The 6,662-nt window shown below is 48.8% G+C and overlaps 1 long non-coding RNA gene across 1 annotated transcript; it reads right to left on the bottom strand.

Annotated features, from left to right (window-relative positions):
- Positions 1 to 3,134: 3,134 nt before the first annotated feature.
- On the bottom strand, positions 3,135 to 4,596 carry LOC121851206. The gene is made up of 3 exons (XR_006085858.1): positions 4,565 to 4,596; positions 3,943 to 4,154; positions 3,135 to 3,388 (listed from the first exon to the last, which is right to left on the bottom strand). It is a non-coding gene; the product is annotated as an uncharacterized LOC121851206 (long non-coding RNA).
- Positions 4,597 to 6,662: the final 2,066 nt, after the last annotated feature.

Raw genomic sequence — 6,662 nt, 5'->3', positions numbered from 1 at the left:
ATGGGCCTGCCCCACCCCACGGAAGATATCCACCTGCGGCATCATGATTAGACAAGTGTCATCTTGATGCCAACTTTCTCTGACTTCCCATTGGGTTTGTACCGAGTACATATACCGCGGTCAAGCTGTTTATTGTTATGTCACCACTGAAACTTCCTTCCAGTATGGCAGATAAAATTGCCCCCTGACCAGGCCTATGGGATGCTTTACCCTACATTTCGAAGTACAGATTGGGGAACAAATTCTCTATCCCTTCATCATACGTAACTCCACTCGTGTGTAGCTTTACTCGGACCTATACCGAGAGGAATTGGAGGCAATCGCCCACTTCGGACATCATATCCGTTTGCCATCCACAAACTTGCGGGCTACACTGGGCTGGGAATTCACCTCACAGAAACATCTGAACATCTTACAACAGGACCACCTGGGGCTGAACCACTCAAGCCAACATTTGGATGGAACACCCAGATGATGGCAGACAGTTTGCAATGCTGGACAGCACTCTCTGTTACGGCTTTTATCACAATTGTTCAAATCATAATGCTCGTTGCATTGATAATTGCAGTAAGATGGATTCTCTCTCTTATGCTGAGCACAGCCCCGACTATGAGACTGGGCATTGCTGGAGAGAAAGATATCAGCGATATATATCCCTGTCTCAGAGCGTGTGAGCTCACACACTGGATGGCAAGTCAGATTCTCCCAACACGAGCACAGAGACGAGCTGGCGATGAGCTTTACAAAGATGGCTCACGTTTTGCTCCCACACATTGGGTGTCAGGTTCCTCTGATGCTCTGAATGATGTTAATCCAGACGAGCTGTTGCGGTGCTGGTGCTGATTGTGCTGTCTGGCGGCTACAGTGGCTCATTACACTGAACCCCCGGCTCGAGGCCGGACCAATGGGGGAGATCCCGTCTGGAGAGCCGGAATTTCCAGCTGAGTGTCATTCCAATGTCGGTCCCGGCATTTACTGCTTTATTGTAAAACACCAATAATTTGTAATTGTTTGAATCCCAGGAACAGGAGATAGTGAATCAGTGATTCAAACAATCTGAGTGACAGTGGGTATCCCCGGCCCCTGTGACGGCCAGTGAGGATGGTGAGGCTGCTCAGTGTGACAGGAGAGGGGAGCCCACGGGAGGATACACAGCGAAGGCCCACGGAAACCTTTTCAAAACTTATTTTGGTGTCGATCCCAATCTTCCTCGCTCTGAATTCCAAATACTCAGAGTCCTGGTATCAGGATCCAGAGTCGGAGAGGCCGGAGCTGAGAGAGACAGAAACATTACACAAAGAGGAGTGAGGGGCTCGAGGAGCAGGACAGTTGCAGGCGGGAGTGCGGTTGGGGCACAGACAGTGTGTGGGCAGCGACTGCTCCTCAGGACAGAATGGGAGAATCTGTCAGCCCTGACAGACCAGCTTTAGTGATTTGATTCTTGTAACAGAGACAGTTCTCTATTCATTAGTAGTGTGAGATCTTTATATTCACCTGAATAGGCACAGAGAGGACCTTATATTAACTCCCTCAGCTCTGTACCAGAGGGTCACTGAAGACTGTGAGCTGAAAGTCCTGGTGTGTGTGAGAGTGTTACAGACTGAGCCGGGCTGATGCACAGCTTTGTCATATTCAGGCAGAATCCCTCAGAGACATTCCTTGTTCATGACAGACTGTCAGCTTTTGCATCAGTAAATGTACATCATTCACATTTTAAACATCAGAAGATGTGAGACGTTTACCTGAGCTGATGCTGTCTATCATTGTCTCTACTCTCATCCCCACCGTCATGGGGGTTTGGCTTTGTCCGGCTTCAATCTTACCTTTCCCACTGTCTGCACTTTGTGTCCACCAACACCAGAAAAATGCAAACATTCGGAGACTGACAACATTGTAGAGAAATACTGTCAGGTGATAGAGGACTGATGAAGGGAGAATATAAAACAAGTCGAAGAGAAATAGTCGAACCGTTAGTAAAGCCCTTAGAAGAGTGTCTGAAACAACAGAGGTGAAAAGAATCGTTAAACCACATGGAAAAGGACCCGATGACTGACTGGGCGAGTGCTTCAGTGACAGATGTTGGTCCTGGAACCCACTGCCGTTCATCTTGTCACCACCAGATGGCGGCAGCACCGCCCCATATAGCAATGTCTCCACTTATTAGACTTGAGTTTATATTCAACAACTTGCATTTATATCGCGTCCTTCACGCGGGGCAGCGTCCCAGAGCGCTTGACAGAGGGGAGTCTGACCCCGATCCAGGGGTAGAGGGAGGGGAGAGGTGACAGTGAACACAATCAAAATGTAAGGTCTTTGGATGGGATTTGAAAGTGTGGAGGGAGGGGGCAATGGGCGGAGGGATTGAGGGAGGGAATCCAGAGCTTCGGGGCACAGTGGCTGAAAGCACTGTCAGTGACATTTGTAGTGAATTAGGTGATTCATTGATATGGTTTCTCCAGTCGGTTCCTCATTCAAACAATTATGTAATGCGACGGTGTGCATTTGTGCAATTTTCACACTTTACACAACTTGCAATTATCCCCACATTTACCCAATTTGTATATTTCCGTATCTTGGCTGAACACACCACTTTACCCGCAATGCCATTGCCAAGTAAAGGTGAAAACCTCAGACAAGATCACGCTGCCAAGCTCGGCAGATTGACACGCACCCAAATTTCCCACGTTCCAGAGAAGCGGCCTATAAAATGTAACCCCATCACCCCTGGATACATCTCGCTCCCGCCCAGACCATAATAACCCTTGTTTTTGATGTCGGGCTAAATCACACCATCGAAATATCTCAAAGAACGTCACAAGATTTTACCTTAAGAGTAATACGACACAATGTGTTTTGTTCTCCCACAAAATACACAGTCACTGCAGTGTATCCCGGGATGTCATCCCGTAGTGAAAGCTGCTATTCCAGTTGTAAGGATTATTATTATTATTATGATTCTTGTTATACAATTTACACTCATAAAGAGCTTTCACGTTAGATGGTCGTACCAAAACACTTCATTGCACACAAACAGGTGAGGAGGGAGATGGGGGGTTCTGGTTTGGAGTTCCAGAAGCTGGAGCAGAAAAGCAGAGACCCCGACCACCAGTGGTGGGGTGGGTAGGGCTGTGGACATGGAGCAGGTGGAGCAGACAGGTTGGTATAGTGTTAATAGGTCACTGAGGTCAGGAGGATCAAGGTCTTGGAGGCCATTAAAAGTGAGGGAGGGATGGGTGGGGCCGGTCGGGGACACAGGGAGCTGGGGAGGGGGTGGCAGTAGAAAGGGCACAGGCAGCAGAGTGGATCCCGTGGTTACTGCTTTGACATTAATGAGTGAAACAGTTTGTTTGAAGAGAACGTCAGACCTGATCTTCCGAGAATCTTCCTCCTGAAATGAAACAAACACCGAGAGGTCAGAGTCACAGCAGCTAACCCTCCGCGTGCGGAACAACCTCCCACACGGTGACTCGCTCAGGGAGCTTTACACAAGGTGAGAAGAAGGAGCTTTGCATTTGGTACAGAGCCTTTCACATTGGGAGGACGTCTCAAACACTTCACTGGATTCACCGTAAAGTGTAGTGACTGTGTGTTTTGTAGGGAAGTGTAAGGGCTGAGCTCTGTTACGTTGTTAGTTTTGCAGAGCTGAGGGCTGTCCTTTGGATGACACGTTAACCTGTGGTGTTGCGCCTGTTCAGGTGGACGATAAAGATCCCGGACACGACTGGAAACGTGAAGGGAGTTACTCCCAAAAACAATTGCTCATTCACTTCATTGCTGTTTGTGGGGCACTTTCTGTGCAAATTGGTTGTTGTGTTTGTCTATAAAATACACAGTCACTACATTTTACTGTGAATCACTTTAAGACATTAAAAGGAAATTAAAGGCGCTGTATAAAATGTAAGGACTATTATTACATAAATAATAACAATCTCCTTTTCTTACCCTCAGAAAGGACCCCATGACCTGTTCATCTATTTGCCGCTGTAACGTTACTAATTCTGGGTCTATAGATTTTAACGCCTCTTCAAACCCTATAACATTTCCTCCTCTCACTCTCTGAGCTCTCGCATTACACACTGCTCCGTGTCACTGAGGCTCTGGTGCATTTCGGCAAACTCAGCCCTGACGTCGTTCTGCAGACTCCTCGCCTGTTCCTGTAAAGTGAGGCGTCAGACATCACAACGGGACACGTTAAAGAGAGAGACACGACTGAGACTCCAGACATCACGCAGTAAAGAGAGAGACACGTCTGAGACCCCAGACATCACACGGTAAAGAGAGAGACAGGACTGAGCCCAGACATCACACGGTAAAGAGAGAGACACGACTGAGCCCAGACATCACACGGTAAATAGAGAAACACGACTGAGCCCAGACATCACACGGTGAATAGAGAGACATGACTGAGAGTCCAGACATCACACGGTAAATAGAGAGACATGACTGAGAGCCCAGACATCACACAGTAAAGAGAGAGACACGACTGACAGCCCGTAGTGGGGATGGATTCCACAATCTTCTGGCTCAGAGGTGAGAGTGCTGACTCTTATCACACGCAACTTACTTTCAAGGCAGAAATCTTCTCTTTTTAGCCCAAACTAAGCTCGAAAAACAACATCCTTTCTCTTCAGACCCAAGTTGAAATACGATTTCAGTTTCTCCTGTAATCAAAATGGAAATTAACCAAAACAAACACATTGTTAACTGTGTCAATGTGACCAGAGAGAACACACAGCGGGAAGTCTGACAGATAGCGCTCTCAATGGCCGGTTATGCCGTTTAGTTGGTTAAACTTCAATAGATACCCCGACTTATACTCTGGGATACACAAGCCTTGGCTCTTGTCGGCCTGTGTCAAATAGTCAACAGATTTGTAAACAGAGTGCGTCCCTCCGGGGACACAGGTCAATATTCCATGTGCAGTTAACATATCATAGAATCATAGAATTATACAGCACAGAAGGAGGCCTTTTGGTACATTGTGTCTGTGTCGGCTCTTTGAGAAGAGCTTTCCCAATCACTCCCACTCCCCCGCTCTCTCCCCATAGCCCTGCAAACTTGTCCTCCCCAAATAATTATCTGCTTCTCTCTTGAAAGTTGTTATTGAATCGGCTTCTTCCATCCTTTCAGGCAATGCATTCCAGACACTAAAAACGCTGTGCGGAAAAACCTCTCCTCTGTTTCTTTTAACTGTTATAAATCCTCGGGTTACGACCCACCCACCAGTGGAAATAGTTTCTCCCTTATATCTCAATCACCACCTGCTTTGGATTCTCTTAAACACAGCAATAGTTTCCGTGTGTGTCAGACACTCGGCTCAAGAAAGAGAGAGAGAATTGCAGTCACATTATAAAGTCCGCTCCTTGTGTACCTTTGTAGATCTCAGCAGCTTTGTCTATGGACATCACTGAGTGATTTGTGATTCTGTTCCTCAGCGTAAATGAGACACATCTCACAGATCAATTTCTTATCCGTCTCACAGAACAGCTTCAGCTCTTCCCGATGATCGTCACAACGGTGTTCCCTTTCTCCCCGTTTCGGATCCAGACTGAGATTTTGAGCTTTTTCAGCCAAATTATCCATTGGTCGACCTGCTCTCAGCTCCCCTCCCGGACACACCTGGCGCCACTCCGGGCAGGAGTGAGCCTCCGGCCTCTCCCAAAGCCCTGCGAGACACGAGCGGCAGAAGCTGTGGCCGCAAACCAGAGAAACCGGACCCTTGACCAGGTCCGGGCAAACGGGGCAAGTGAGACCCTCCGCTGAGCTCCGGTGCTGCTCTCTGCAGCCGTGTCCCCTCCACCGCTCACTCCCACAAACTGCTGCCACTCTCAGCTTTGGGGCTGTGTCCAGACCCAGAGATCAGCAGAAGCCACTTGTTTGGGAGGTTTGTGGCTGTGACCCTCCCCTTGGGCCCGGATCAGAAGGTAATAATAATAACAATGATGACATTTCCCCAGAGGGAGGGGGTGAGACGGGGACGAGAGGAAGCGCCGCCTGTGCGGGGGTTTGTGTCGCTGACACTGAGCAGAAGGAACAGCAGCAATGGCGGTGCCCGGGAGCCACAATGCACTGCGCGGGTGAAAGCGCCCTATCTCTGTGATGGTGGCGGTGTATCACTGACAGTGCGGAGTGGCTGCAGCGCCACCTGTTGGTGACACAGCGTCACCGCGGCATCGAACCACATACCACACGAGGCAGCGCCACCCGTTGGTGACACAGCGTCACCGCGGGATATAACAGCACACAATGGCGGCCGCGGTATTCGGGTAACGTTGGACACCGGTTAATTCGGACACAAAGCGCCAGGTCCCGGTTGGGTTGTGCATTGACAGCTTCCGGTGCACAGGAAGGAACCAGTCATTTCCCCCAAAACAACAGGAAAGTCAACAAGTTACTGTTTATTACCTGTTTCCTGTCATCTCCTTCCCCTTCCCCGCCCTCTCTGTCCCGCCCTCTTTCTCACTCCCTTCTCTCTCTGACTCTCTCTCACTCTCTCTCTGACTCTCACTCCCTCTCTCTGACTCTCTCTCACTCCCTCTCTCTCACTTCACTCAGTTGTTCGTCGATTGCCGTGTCACTTTTCCGGGGGAATTAATCCCTACAACAACAATAATAATTTAGTTGCTTCAATCCATGGCTGTTTGTGGGGACACTGCTGTGCA

Source organism: Callorhinchus milii, unplaced genomic scaffold (assembly GCF_018977255.1).
Source record: "Callorhinchus milii isolate IMCB2004 unplaced genomic scaffold, IMCB_Cmil_1.0 Scaffold30, whole genome shotgun sequence".
Taxonomy (NCBI): Eukaryota; Metazoa; Chordata; class Chondrichthyes; order Chimaeriformes; family Callorhinchidae; genus Callorhinchus; species Callorhinchus milii.
This window is presented reverse-complemented; position numbering and strand designations above follow the sequence as displayed.